Raw genomic sequence first — 13,283 nt, 5'->3', positions numbered from 1 at the left:
TTCTTTTCTTTACAAGTTTTAGGGTGGATTTGTTCAGTTGTACAATGATTTTTTTTTCCCCCTGTAAATCGCTGGGGAATGATATAATTGTACGGATGTAGGTGTTATTTCTGCAAGAAGTGATCCCGCTTTGATAACATTTGAATAACAATAATCTCAGTGAATCATTTGTTAAAACCATCATCTCCTGTGTTTTAGCAACTTCAATGGAGTAGTTTTCTGAACAATGGAGCCAGCGCTTCTCTTCAACTTGTTGTTGGTTTGGTTTTAAAGAGCGTGTGATGCGCACGATGCTTTGATTACTTATCTACTTATGGTTTATCTGCTTTTTAACTCGTGAGGCTTATCCAGTCAAAAGGTTTCTTAGTTCACGTTTCTCTATAAAAAGCGAGTACTTCGATAATGATCATTGTTGTAGAATGTAGAGGTTAATCATGTTTCAGACGCACTCATTTGTAATCATGGACTATTTTCTTGGAATAACAAAACCATGATTTCTGAAGCCGAATGCTGCTGCTACTACACTCGCTTTTGAAGCTAACCACTGGTATGACGCAAATAAATTGAGGAGGAGGGAAAGGGACAAGAGTGTGTCAAAATGATTAAATCAGGCTCAGGGCAAGCAAAAGAAATTTTTAAACCACCAGGGAAAAATGCACCAGAAGCATCTCCCTGCGGGTACCGTGAAATATAGGAATTGATGATTGAGGAGCTGTACTAGGTGACGGCTTTTACAATGGATTCTTATCAGCCCAAACTGGAATGATTGCAACCCCCCTTTGCATTGACGGAAAGTAAAAGCTACAATTTAACTAATCAGGAATGCTTTTGAGGACTCGGGAGACTAGGCTAAGGAACTCAACACTTCTTGCCGCCCCCTCCTCCTCCCCAACCCCCGCCCAAAAAAAAAAGGGAGGAGGGAACTTGATATATACTACCCTGTTGGATAGATAATGATGCATTACCCTGTTGGATCCCCCAAAAAATAGCGGTATTGCCATTGTAGGTATTGTCCCAGTTGAGCTTGATATTTAAGCTTCCGACCTGCATGTCGGCCCTTTCTTAGTTCTATGGCTGGTCTAAAATCGATTGCACTACCCTCCGCAAAAACAACAGATTCGAAGCTTTCCGGCCACTTTTCAAGATTTTGAGTTCTCCTTTGTCTAAAACCATTCAAATGAGGACCATTTCTAGGTTGCTGATGCTTTGTTCAAATTAACTAGGGAGCTAAACATGGTGGAGGAAAGCTCATGCGCATGCAGCTGCCTTCTTCAAGCTCAATGTTTAATTCTACCTCGTTCCGTTCCTGATACCGAAATACTTAGTAGAAGCTGCACATCTCACTGTGTAATACAGCAAACTGAATTCCTCAGTTTATACTCGCGTGTCACCATGATAAGTTGATAACAAAGGGAGGAGATTGAGGAAGCAGATACTAAAAGGCTGCAGCAGATTCACATAACCTTCAACTCTAGGAAGGGCATGGGAGGGTTTGGGGTGCCCCTTTAGCTGGGAGTGCACACGGATGCCACTACAATTTATTATTATTATTTTTTTTACAATTACAGTTTTTATATTTATGATACCCATAACCATTTTCTACTTATTCTTTTGAATTTTTAATAAAAAAAAATTTAGCATGAAATCAAGTTTAGATATCGTTTTGATTTTCTCCATGGAAAGCAATAGGTGTTTTTTTTTGTTTTTCAAAAAATAACGTGCAATACATGAAGAGAGAAAAAAAAAAAGAATCAAGCAAACTAATCTAACAAAATACACTCGCTTTTTCTTTATTATTATTATTTTTTACCACAAGCGATACACAAGAAATAAGATAAACAAGAAACAATATATTCTTTCCTCATCCATTAATTTTAACGATACAATTACTTCATTTAATTTCATGTGCTGTCGGAGATTGACTCCTCTCATCCAGGATCGGATGGAGCCAATTTGTCCTCTTCTGCTCCATTTCTCTCCAGCACCTGCTCGCATTACCATCCATACTCAAATCTTCAGTTCTTAACTCTAAGAGAGAGACTTGTTTTTTATAATATGGAATGGGATGCATTGGTAAAGTTTGATCCTTAAAGGCTATTCATCACCCAATGCAGCTTTACAAATTTGCAGGTAGCTTTTTCCTGCAACTTGGAATTTTTAAGGAGATCAAAGTATGCTTTAAAACGAGTTCAGTATCCCCTTTGCTTGCTGATCCCTCAGAAAGCGATCTTTCCCTTTTCCTTTATTGGAATATGCTAAGGAGGAAGTGGGTGAAAATTCTTGGGCAATCCTCCATAAAGCATTCATGTTTAGTTGGTCTAAAATTAATTATCAACCAGGATACCGGACAAAAATTGCCCCAAGGAATACAATGGCAAGTTCGAATTTATTCGTAAAACATATGCACGTCTAAATCAGCAGCTATCTGCTTTAGCACAGTGGCAGTGAACGTGCCACCATAATCATTGAAGTGTACATCTGGGAAAATATTTGTAAATCGTGTGGTACATGCATGCAGCAGCTACATAGTATCATGGTATATGGTAATGTAAGAAATGATGGTGCATGATGTATGATATGGTGAGTAATATATAATGATATACATAAAAAAAAAAGGTAATGACAATAAGTAATTTATGAAAACGTATGAAAATACGTGAGACTATTACATACTATCACATGATCTATGAGTGGACTCAAAGACCCCCAAGCTACCATTTTCCCGTCCATGTCCATCTGAAGTCATTTCTTGAAGTAAAATACCCCGATTGGATTTGCATGAATTTGGGGAACATTGCGATTTACGTTGCCGCATGAAACATAGCGCACTTTTGGAACGAAATTCAATACGAGGAGGTTCAATACGAGTCTTCCAAAGTAGGAGTAAAGAACCACAACCATCAAAAAAAGAAAGAGCAATTAGCATACCAGAGGGGGCCTAAGCAAAAACTTCAGCTCCCACCATTCATTGAAACGTAATTGTTACTTATTAATGAAATACTAGTTGGCCTACCAAGGCAGAATAGTTTGTTTAAAGTGGGAAGTAGTAGACCTATTCATCCATTTCTTTATCATCATCCAATCATGCATAATTTACAAGCTTGAAGTAGTACACTAATTAGTTTCCCTCGCAGCTGTGCCGTTTGCCCCCACCCTCAGATACCAAAGGACATGCTAAAAGACATAAACAGAATATCAAGACTACGGTTAAGTAGTCTAGACCAGCAGGTTCTTTGCTGAAGTCTGATGAGGCCTCCTTCAAAGTGCAAAAACAAAATCATAACCACAAAAAAGAACAAAAGATACAGATGCTCACCTCCAACTACTGCTACCTTTAAGTATCCTGTTTCTTTTGTATTCACAAGAAGATTGAACAGATAATGCATTGTCAGTAAGGACGAGGTAATCTGTATCCTGAGGACTAGATTGATCAACAAAACCATAAACTGCTCTAAACCTCAGGATGCAGATTACCTAGATCCTAACCCAATATCAACTACGTCAAGAACACCACCAAGTGAATCTGAGGGCAATTACTTGGGGCATTAATGTAGTTATGCACGAGCCCTCTGCATGTCACAACTTAAAACAAGAAGGGTTGATAAGCTCATGCACACCAGATGAGGAATTTATAATAGCTGATAAAGTTAATTAGCATATATCATTCTCGAAATAGAGGAGAGGTCAGTATAATCAATCAATTAAAGAGATAGATGCATTATAAGGCTATGAATAAGATAAGGTGCTCTCACCTGGAACCGGTCGTTGATTCTGTTCCTCCCCAGCCAATGATAAGGTGACAACTTCCTTTACTTAGACAATGACGTTTCTCCCACCCTTGACTGCTTTCTCCGCAGGACCAGTGACAGCAGAAGCTTGGCCTTATTGGAATTGCGATTTTTTTGCTAAAATTTTTTTTATATTTTTCGTAAATTTATTTTTTAATAATTTTTTTATTTCACGTGTACTAAATTTTTCTACAAAAACTCCTAAAAATTGCAATATAAGAGGGCAATTAGTTGGGACTACCTGCTGCCTCAACTATATCTCTGTGCACTGGATAAATGAATTACCAAAAAGGAAACCCCCCCCCCCCCCCCCCCCCCCCAAAAAAATGCTGCATTGAATACAGCAAATAGGGATCGATTAATATGTCGATTGATACATGGTTCCTTTCTATCATATACCCTGCCTAAGGGGAAAGGATAAGATTTTATAATCCATCCCCTGAATTCAAAGAACTTTAACCCCAAGAGGCTTAAACATTTGTAGGCAACTATTTATCCAATCCATCTCTTATGCTGTGCCCAAAGTAGAGGAATCCTTGATATATTTTGTTTGATTTTAAAGTTGGCAAAATATGGACTCCATAGATACATGGTACTTGGAATACAGACACTGCTGTTACTCAAAATGTGTGGCTAATATTTTCAAGTAGAAAGTTCTAATCTTGTTAAAAAGCATAGCTGTTGCTTAAATGAAGCTCAGAGTAGCTGTTTGAAATCATACACTACATAGATAACATGTTAATTACCAATTTTTTAAAAAATTTTGAATTCAAAATTTCTTATTTAAAAAAAAAAAAAACACTTGTCGAGGTTACTTGAGCACATACAATAACTTTTTAAGTTTATTGTTGAGCCGTACCGCTGTAGGTTGTAGGATAGAATTCCCTAGCAGTTAATAATGCAAAGGTGCTCGAGTGCGCTTTTCTCAACTAGAAGTGGTCTACAGAAGGAGATTAACAAATCTTACGTGGGGATGTCAGAGATAATAAGGCCCATAATCTTCATCATTCCTTGTCATCGCCTGGCATTGACGACGTTGACCACAGGAATGACACCAAATCAGTGACAACTTGCACGCGCCGACTTAGCTGATCAGGCCTGAACTGCAAGTGAAGATGGAGAGTGAATGCGTGCTCTTTCCATTTCTGGCTGGCTCCGCTCCTGCTCGTCTGAGCGTCGTCAATCGGCGGGTGGTACATGTCTCCCAAGGAGAAGCACTTTTGGAGTTCTCCGACGAAACATATTAGGCAGTAGTTAGTACATTAATGGGCTTAGAATTTTCCTAGCACTCTCAATCCTGACACTAGTGAGACGAATAAAAAAGACAATTACTGGGGCTTTCCTTTTCTTTTGACTTCAATTTTTTTTTTCAACAGTCGTCATTAGACTTTTGCTGAATTGTAAATCTAATTTCAGAATTAACTCCAAAAACCGGTAATTTTTGAAGCAATTTCAGGGACTTATAACCCAATTCAAATCCAATCCCAACCCCGATGTGGGATAAACTACCTAGAGAGGGGAACCAAGAGGGATACTACCACCCAACTCCCTTTTACTCTGAGGCAGTTTGTCTTTTTTCAACAGTCGTCATTCAACGGTTTGTCTTTTTTCAACAGTCGTCAACAGTTTGTCTTTTTTCTTTTGACTTCAATTGAATATTGAATTGGCTTACCCCCTGAGAAGATAGCGTTAACGGATCTATTTTATTTCCTCCACTTTTATTGATTCTTTCTTTTTTATGATCTGCTAAAACAAATTAGCTTTCGATTAAACAATAGTACAAGTAGTTAGTACATACTTCCTTGGTCATCTCAGTTCCTGGCAGGAGCCGATGTGAGTATGTAATAGATTCATCATATTTAGACATTGTATACAATCCCGATTATATACTTAACAATAGGATGTGAGTATGTAATAGGAAGTGTAAATAAGATATCTCGATTATGCTAAAAAAAAAACTTAACAATTAGTTTTTTTTTCCTCATTGATAGGTTTAAGAAACAAATCCTATGCCTGGTTGTCAGCAGTTTGGAATAGAATCTTATATCGTAATTCAATTATGTTTGTTATAATTAATGGTGGCAAGTCAACTATGAGTGAAGGAGATATATTAGAAAATAAGTGCAATTAAATAGTTGATTCTTTCACTACTGAAAAGAATTTTGGAAAGCAAACTAATAGATGATGAACTTATTATTTTCTAAAATTATTGAAAACTAAAATATAAAGGAAAAATAATTTGGGAGAACTTTTACAACCCCATGTTTATATGATAGTACTTTAGCCTAAATCGAATTTAAATGGAGAGAGCATAAAAATTAATAGAAAATTTTAAGAAAGAATTACTATTTATACAATTTAAATGGACTTGATATATATGTATATGAATTTTTTGAAGGTGAAGATCATTCTTTGTCTAAATTTTAGTAATGGCAATAAATACTCAAATAAATAATAGGAATAGAGAACGTGGTTGAAGATGATTAGAAAAGAAAAGATATGAGTTGATTGATAAAAAAGGAAATTATATTTAATACAAGGATTAATTACATTTACCTCCCCTGAAGTTCAACCATATTACCAATCAAACCTTATTGTTTAGCCAAATAACAATGAGTAAATCTTATATACACTTACAATGTATACACTTTCACTGTTAAATCTACTACACATATGCAAAAAATTGGATTTCAAATTCAAATTTTGCATAATTTCTACTCAGTGCATACACTAGTGTAAAAAAGATTAAGCCAATAACAAATGCCTCCCTATGAATAACTTCCGCTAGAAATTTTAAATGGTGCCACTGAAATGACCAATGACCCAAAAGTGAAACGATGTAGATTGCATATAGCATCATCTACTACTTATCTTCCAGTTTCTTTTCTATTTTTAGTTTTCGTCTTTTTTGGAAAGCATTCAACCATGGCGGCAACCAACGTCCAGGCCGCAATGCTCCACTATCACGTGACTTCGTCGGCAACTACTGTGTCTGCCACCAGCTGCCACTGATCAGTAGCGGAATATGTAGTGAAATTTATACTTTGGGCCTAATTTTTGCTTAGACTACAACTACAATTTTGTTTGTGCCTTAGCACGGTCTATTTTTATTTATTGTAAATTTATACAAATATGAATAATTTAAATATGAAAATTAACAACAATCCTACATGTTCACTCATATTAATTTAAAAAATTAATGTATTCTAAATGTTCAATTATTTACTAATTTTTAAGAAATTATTTACATACTTTCACTATAATATGATATTATATATCAAATAACGGATCCTATATCAAAAACTTGGTAGATATTATTCTTTTATAAATATTATTAGATAATTTAAATTTTTATAATGATCATAAATCTAGAACTATATATTCATATTTAATTAAGTAGAAAGATCCAGCAATTCACTTTTTTTCATTAATAAATATTTAGCTTCCAACAATATTAGTAATTCTGTCTGTGTAACAATTAATTTTCTTTTTTACACTAAATTAATTCAAAATTAAGTGAAGAAATGATGAATAATTTGTAAACTAATCAACGATATGGTAGTGAAAGAAAGTAATTTATAGAATATGTAAGATTTTAATAATTGTGATTTGAAAAAGGTTTTACTATAATTCTATGTAATAATTTGATAGAAAGCAGATATCATTAAGATAAGATTAGTTATTTTTAAAATTTATTTTAAAATTAGGGATAATTTTTAAACATATAATGTAATAGTCAATATGGGTAAAATTCAAATGATCCATAACCTATTAATTCTCTTCAATTAGGCTTACCACATAGAAATGAGAAACACTCTAATTAAAATAGTTACTTTCATATATATATATATATATATATATATATATATATTCCTGCTATATAGCTGCCAAAAGAACATAAATCAGCAATTACACTACCTCTATCTCTTCACTCAAATCAAGACCAAAACCCATAAAAACTATTGATTGATCTGTGGACCATATTTCAGAATCTGGGGTTCAAATTTTTCTCACTTTAGTGCTGTGGCGATCTTGGTGTTGCCAGTGTAGCTAAAGCTTAACAGCATAGTGTAATTTTAATATGCTAGAATGGGAAAAAACCACGAAAGCTTTTCTTTTGGCGGGTTTGTTAAACATATGTTCTTATTTTACTAGCTTACTATCCAAATCTGTGTCAGGTTACTGAATTTGCTTTGTAAAAATATTCTGTTTTTCTGTTCTTTTTTTTTTTCTCAAAGGATAGCGATGCACTTTCATTTCCTAGTTCTGCTATTATGTAAAGGAGTCTTTAATATGAGTCCAAGGTTCATTGCTCCTTTAGCATAGATGATTATTTTTTTACATGTACTGATCACTGATGTTTTAAAGGGGAGTATTTTTTTGGCCTCTAGGAGACTATAGAGACAAGAAGGCTATGGTTGGGGCGAGCGCAAAGGAACTAAAAGCCCGAGTGCTAACTCGTTCCCGTCAATGCACTAATTGTTAAGTTTTTTTTTTAGTATAATCGAGATCTCTTATTTATACTCCCTCTCTCATATTACCCCATCCACCCCTCTACCCTAAACAAATTATTAAATTGTTATAAATTAACTATTTTTAATCTATTTAATTTCAATATTTGCATTACAATAATTATATTAAATTTTATAAAATAGCATTTTTGGTCATTTTATAACAATTTTTGTTCAAAAAAGTAAAAATTTTCGAGCATGAAAAGTGCCTATACAAATACATGAGTAGGGATAACCGGTAACTATATACATTCGGTTTTAATTTGACTTATAAACGCTTGAATTATATAATTAATTGAAGTTGACACTTGTCACTTATATTTTTTTATGGGATAATTTTAGAAACCTCCCTTGAGGTTTCTAATGATTTCAGACAGTTCCACTCACATTTTGAAAATTACACGAACCTTCCCTAGAACATATGTTTAGGTTTCACCCCATTCACCCCTCTACCCTAACTAATTATTAAATTGTTATAAATTAACTATTTTTAATCTATTTAATTTCAATATTTGCATTACAATAATTATATTAAATTTTATAAAATAGCATTTTTGGTTCTTTTATAACAATTTTTGTTCAAAAAAATAAAAATTTTCGAGCATGAAAAAGTGCCTGTGCAAATGCATGAATAGGGATAACTAGTAACTATAAAATACATTCCGTTTAACTTGACTCATTAAAAGCTTGAATTATATAATTAATTGAAGTTGACACCTATCACTTATATTTTTTTTATGGGATAATCTGAGGAACCTCCCTTGAGGTTTCTAATGATTTTAGACAGTTCCCCCCATATTTTAGAAATTACATATACGTCCCCTAAAACATAAGTTTGGGTTTCACCTTTATGATGTAATACCAAAAAAGTTATATGAATGCCCAAATTTGCCCTTATCTAAATTTTCTTAATATGAATAATCATTAAAAAATTTTAAAAGTCAAGAATACGCTTGTATACTACCAAAATTATGAGTTTTATTGCTTAGCCAATGTTTTGATGTTTTTCATCCCAATGGTTTTCTACATCCATCGAAACTTTCAAACACTCATCACTTCTTTTTCTTCCGAACAAACTCTGTTTTAGATGCCCAAAATCCATCGTCGTAATTTTTACCTTTACAATTTTTACCTCTCTATAGATTTCTTCCATATATTATCTACCAAATCATTAATCATAAAACTCACAATCCTTACCTTTTCCCCACTCAAATGGCCAAGCTCTCGGTTACTAAAATTCTTCTAACCTCTGCTCTCAATATTCCGGTTGGTCATCTAAATCAGCCCACATTTTTTTTTCTCAAAATTAACACAATTTTATTGAGAACAAGTTTGATGTCTATTAAGAGGAACCAAGAAAAACATCAACAAAGTGCAAGTTTGGGGTAGTAGTTTTAGTGTAGTCTACCAATTTATACTTTCTCATAATCTAATAGCTTTTTTGTGCTCAATGATATGAACAATTAAATTGTTGGCAGTGATGATTGCTTCCATCATCATCAACAGCAGTAGCATGACAATAAATTTAGTGAGGTAAAGGCTTTTAATGGGTTTTCTATGTGAAAATTTTAGATTTCCACTTTTAATGGGTTTTCTGTGTGAAAATTTTAGATTTCCATTCCATTTCAATTTATAAATAAAATTATCAAGGGTTTAATGAGTAGGGTGACAAAATAAAAAAGAGTTACAAGTTTCAAATTGGCATTTGGAGATCAGGAATTCAAGAGACACTTTGAGAAAGGTGATAGGGATGGTGCTAGCAGGATAACGATATGGAAGGAGACATCTATCTTGATTAGTATATTTGAGTGATAGAAGGTTATAATTTAATGGTTATGACTGAAACAGTTTCGCAACAATATATAGCCTAATCAAGAATAATTGTTTTACTTTTTTCATTTTTCATTTTTCTGTTATCTTTTTTTTTTATTTTTTATCAATGGCTTGTCTTTCGAGAAATTATGAAGGTTATTATAGTCATTTTCTATTATCAATGGAGGTAAGTGTAATATTAAAAACCTTGAGAGAGCTTAGTGAAATCGCTAGAAACCTCAGGGAGGTTTCTGAAATTATCCCTTTTTTTATTGACTTTGTTAGGTTCCTTCCTGAAAAAAAAGAAAAGGGATATATTTTTTACTCTCCTTTGACCTAGAAATCCAAACTGGCTAAGTTTGGGAGTTTAGGATAGAAAAGAGAAGAAGGGAAAACTTAAGTTAGGAGAGAAGAGAAGAGAAGAGAAGGGATTATTGTGTTGTTTGGGAGTTTTGAGAATTAGTGGAATGATTTTGGATATAAAAATTATTAAATATTTGTTCAAAATATTTTTAAGAATATAATAGGTATTTTAAAAAACTTTCATAAGATTCCTCCAACTTTCTCTCTAATTTGGGAGAAAAACTTTTACTTACTATTTATTCTCTTAAATCCTTCCATTTCTCTTCTTTTCTTTCCTAATAAAAACTAACAAACGAAAGAAATGTTCACTTTCTCTTCTTTCCCCTTCTTTTCTCTCCAAATCATCCACTCCCAAACGAACGGCTGAGAGAAAGAGAGTGTGAGACTGAGCGGTTGGGAGTAATAAAATAAAATAAAGAACAACCCTAATTCTCGATCCTCGTCATTGCCGTCAACTTGGATCGGAGAGAGATCGATCACCTCGCCGGCGCCGGTAAGCCCCTTGGCCAAATTTCGCCGTCTTTAACTTTCCTCATTCCTGCCTTCTTCTATCTCTTACCCTAATTAATGCCTAATTTCCGGCTTTCTCCGAAATTGCGTAATTCCATTTAAAACCTCTCTTGATTTAAATCTCAAAGTCGATTGTGATTTGGGGAGCGGAGTTGTCAGCTGAAGCTCGGGAGAAGGTAAAATTTCTGATTTTGCATTAGATAAATTGTTTAATCACCTAATTTCCTCAAAGTGTAAATTGTATATTGAATTGGAGTTAATTTGTTCTTAATCCGGTATTGGATTCAATTTCTACCAGATTTCGCTGGTTATGATTTTAGATGTCATATACTTTACTAGGATTGAATTTATATTGCTTTATTTTGAGGTCTAATGCTGAAAGTCTAAAGATGGTACGAAGATTTTTTGAGAAAGTGTTCAGTTGCAATTCAGTCGCGGCATTTAGCTCTTATTTGAATGAAGTCAGTTGCTAACTTAAAGACTGGGATTTAGCATATATATTAGTAAGATTAACATTTCCTTGGATTTGTTGAAGTTATGCTATGAAATGGAAGTTATGCTATTGATGCTCACAATCTGAGCTGGTAGAAATTGCTTTTGCACCATGGAATTTGTGTAAGGTTAGCAGATCATGTGGAACATTCTTGTAGTAAAGTGATTTTGGGATATGAGAGCGTCAGTTATTCATTTATGAGATGTAAGTATTAATGGCTGCCTGCTCCAAGTGTTTATGTGGTGTTATTATATTTCTAATTGTGGATTGACTACATTTATGTACATCTATTCTTGATTTTAGTAGATCTACAAGCTTCATTAGATTTCCAGATGTCCTGAATAGATTTCTTTTAGATACAGAAGTTCTTACCTCTAAAAGTTGATGTTCATATGGTTTTCAATAAAGGAAATTATGTGAAAATTTTATTTTGTGTTTATTTTCATGTGCTTCCCAGTTTTGCAATATTGGATATCTCAAATTTTACTATATATACATAATTCCTTTTTAAGAGTCTTTTCGGTTCAAAATTTCTGAACATCATGATAACTGCAATGGAGGATGTGATTTGCTGTGTGTAATGCTTTAAGATATTAATAACAAGGTTCATGTTCTCGTTGTTGCTTTATTAAAGATATGATGAAAAGAAAGATCTTTGTCAAACTTTTACTGTTCCTCATTTTTAATGTTATTCCGTATGTGAGGGGTATGATTTTATAGAAATTGTGGAATTGTCATCGAAGGCATGATAAAGTAAATAGGATTTTTTTGGGTTGAAAGTACTTTGATGTAGTGTTTTATGCCTTTGAAGATATAAGCTTTCATGTAGGGCTATGTAATTACAAATTCACAGCATACTGGTGCATTATGACATTAGTTGAAAATAATTTACAGCATAAGCAACTCTGCGCTTTGTTTCAACTGACCAGCACTCCACTTCAGGCATTGCATTAAGCTCCACAAGGCCTTTGCAATTTACTGTGCCTAGATTCTTTAATTTCTATAATAAGAAGTAGGAGTACATACTCTCTATTACATTTCTGATATTTAATCAGTTCTGTTTGCTGGTTAAGATACTTCTCCTTTTTTGCCATTGACCATAAACTTGACCATTGGTTGGAGTAGAAGTTTGCTTGTGGTATCAGTATGTGATTTACCTTTTAGGGAGATAAAGGTGAAAGATGCCTATCTTGTTGGTGTTAATCTTACGTGGTAGCCTTTTTAGCACAGCTCTAGACAAATGGCTGGTACTACTTATTTTTTGAGACTTACAGAATTAGTTGTTCATATGATAGGTTAACAAAGCTTAATCAGCTAAAATTTGCTTGATGACTATATGTTGCATCTAATGCATTATTTTATGCCTAAGTGCCTTATTTTCAAAGGGGCCCTACTGCCTAGAGCATTCCACACCAAACAAAGAGAAAAGGAAGTGATAAAAGGGAAAGAGAGGTATGCGTCTTGTCAAATGCAATCATGGATTACATGATTATACCTTGAAGTATTGAGCGAGTTGCCTGGACAAGGAATCTGGAGATGCGGTTTCTGTTGACTAGTTCATATGAATAGTCATTACTCATTTCTGTGTTAGACATTTTGGTGATGGATGCATTATTAAGCATGCTAGAATCAATATTGTTGTGAACAAATTAAGACTTGCTTTCCTTTTCTAAAATTTGGCTCTGCATTATATACATCTATTCAAGAGAAAATATATGTTATATGGACTCGGGTATTGGTGTCAGATACAGGTGCATGTTGAAGTGTCGGATTCGCATATTTAAAAATTATAGGATCCAGGGATAT

The 13,283-nt window shown here is 33.8% G+C and overlaps 1 long non-coding RNA gene across 1 annotated transcript; it reads left to right on the top strand.

Annotated features, from left to right (window-relative positions):
- Window positions 1-10,495: 10,495 nt before the first annotated feature.
- On the top strand, window positions 10,496-13,221 carry LOC113692670 (uncharacterized). Its single transcript, XR_003449011.2, has 2 exons — window positions 10,496-10,967; window positions 11,113-13,221. It is a non-coding gene; the product is annotated as an uncharacterized lncRNA (long non-coding RNA).
- The last annotated feature ends 62 nt before the right edge of the window (window positions 13,222-13,283 follow it).

This window comes from Coffea arabica, chromosome 6c (genome assembly GCF_036785885.1).
Source record: "Coffea arabica cultivar ET-39 chromosome 6c, Coffea Arabica ET-39 HiFi, whole genome shotgun sequence".
In the NCBI taxonomy this organism is placed as follows: domain Eukaryota; kingdom Viridiplantae; phylum Streptophyta; class Magnoliopsida; order Gentianales; family Rubiaceae; genus Coffea; species Coffea arabica.
Note: the sequence above shows the minus strand (reverse complement) of the source record. Positions and strands in the feature narration are given on the sequence as shown.